A 2,074-nucleotide genomic window follows, 5' to 3' on the forward strand; every position below is an offset into this window, starting at 1 on the left:
CCACGCGTGGGCCGGAGACCCAGTGTGGGGGTCGCAGAGGGAGTCCCCCTGACCTGGGCGCGTCCTCCCGCGGCGGTCCGCTCCATAAGTCCTCTGCGCGTCACCTCCTTGCCTCGGTCGCTAGCGCTCGCTTTGCTTCGGCCCTTTAAGAGAGCACAGTCCGGCCGGGCGTGGTAGCTCAAGCCTGTAATCCTAGCACTTTGGGAGGCCGAGGCGACGGGATCACCTGAGATCCGTTCAAGACCAGCCTGGCCAACATGCTGAAAACCCATCTGTACTAAAAATACAAACATTAGCCGGACATGGTGGCGGGTGCCTGTACTCCCAGCTACTTGGGAGGCTGAGGTAGGAGAATCACTTGAACCCGGGAGGCGGAGGTTGCAGTGAGCCAAGATCGCGCCACTGCACTCCAGCCTGGGTGACAGACTCCGTCTCAAAAAGAAAAAAAGAGAAAAAAAAAAAGGCACAGCCCTCACAGCCCTCTCTTGGTCTGAGTGTAGAACTAGGGCACACCACGCCCTCCAAAGGAGGGGATGTTGGCTCCCCTGGAGCACCGCCGGGGTCCTTAGGACCGTGCTAGGAGGGAAAGGACTCTCCAACCTCTCGGGAGAGAAGCAGAAAAGGGAGAGGCCTGGCGGTACCACAGATGGGATCAAACTGGGTGTCTGTCACCAACCTCAGACAGGTCACTTTCCCTCAGCAGCCTCTCGGTAAAATCGGGCTGATAACACCACCCATCTGGGAGGGCTCGCAGGGATTCCTCGAGAGAATGAATGCACTGGCAACTTTTCCCGCGTGGAGGCTGACACACAGGAAGAGCTCCGCCCCGGGGCTGGGAAGACAGGACTGGAGGAGAGGGAGGCTCCCCGTTCACCCTCCCACCGCTGGGAAGGGCTCCTTTCCTAGGAACACCACGGGGTCTCCCTTCAGCCTTTTCCCAGGCTCAGGGAGGGGAGCTAGGGCTGTGCACACTATCTCCACTGGAAGGGGAGGGCTGGAGATCCACAGAGGAAGGGACTTACCTAGTGCAGGAGCAGCAGGTGCACACTGAACCCTGGAGTCCTCATCTCTAGCCTAGCTCCAAAACCTCCACCAGGATCGGATCGCAGCTTCCATTTGAGGCCATTTCTAGGCCAGCGGCCCTGCAATGAGAAGCATCCTGGAGAGATGCCAGATTCCTCCTTCCTTGCACCGCAGTCCCCTGTGGGAAGCCACTCCCAGCCCCAGAAGAGGGATTCCCTTTTTAAAGCAAAGCAGTGTTCCCTACTTCACGCACCCCAGAGTCATTCCACAGCCTCTGCCTGTCCTATTGGTCCAAGGGTGCTATGGTCTGAATGTCCCTGACCCCCAAAACTCACATGTTGAAACCTAATGTTAATGTCAGGGTATTAAGAGGCGGGGCGGGCCGGGCGCTGTGGCTCACGCCTGTAATCCCAGCACTTTGTGAGGCCAAGGCGGGCGGATCACTAGGTCAGGAAGTCAAGACCATCCTGGCTAACACGGTGAAACCCCGTCTCTACTAAAAAATACAAAAAATTAGCCGAGCGTGGTGACGGGCACCTGTAGTCCCAGCTACTCAGGAGGCTGAGGCAGGAGAATTGTGTGAACCCGGGAGGCGGAGCTTGCAGTGAGCCCAGATCGTGCCACTGCAATCCAGCCTGGGCGACAGAGCGAGAGCGAGACTCCGTCTCAAAAAAAAAAAAAAAAAAAGAGGTGGGGCCTTTGGGAGTTGATTAGGAGGTGATTGGGTGGGCTCCCCGACATGAATGGGGCTAGTGCCCTTATAAAAGAGGCCTGGGGGCCGGGCGCGGTGGCTCACGCCTGTAATCCCAACACTTTGGGAGGCTGAGGCAGGTGGATCATGAGGTCAAGAGATCAAGTCCATCCTGGGCAACATGGTGAAACCCCATCTTTACTAAAAATACAAAAATTAGCTTGGTGTGATGTCACGCGCCTGTAGTCCCAGCTACTCAGGAGGCTGAGTTGGGAGAATCGTTTGGAGGCAGAGGTTGCAGTGAGCCAAGATCATGCCACTGTACTCCATCCTGGCGACAGAGCAAGACTCTGTCTCAAA

At 57.0% G+C, this 2,074-nt stretch overlaps 1 protein-coding gene across 1 annotated transcript in view; it reads right to left on the reverse strand.

Moving 5' to 3' along the window:
- Positions 1–1,188, reverse strand: part of CERCAM (cerebral endothelial cell adhesion molecule) — a 19,588-nt gene extending 18,400 nt beyond the window's left edge. Inside the window, exon 1 of the mRNA XM_011987841.1 lies at positions 1,023–1,188. The gene's annotated coding sequence lies outside the window, so the exon portion shown is untranslated. The remainder of the gene's footprint in view (positions 1–1,022) is intronic.
- Positions 1,189–2,074: the final 886 nt, after the last annotated feature.

Source organism: Mandrillus leucophaeus, unplaced genomic scaffold (genome assembly GCF_000951045.1).
Source record: "Mandrillus leucophaeus isolate KB7577 unplaced genomic scaffold, Mleu.le_1.0 Scaffold109, whole genome shotgun sequence".
NCBI classification, from domain to species: Eukaryota; Metazoa; Chordata; class Mammalia; order Primates; family Cercopithecidae; genus Mandrillus; species Mandrillus leucophaeus.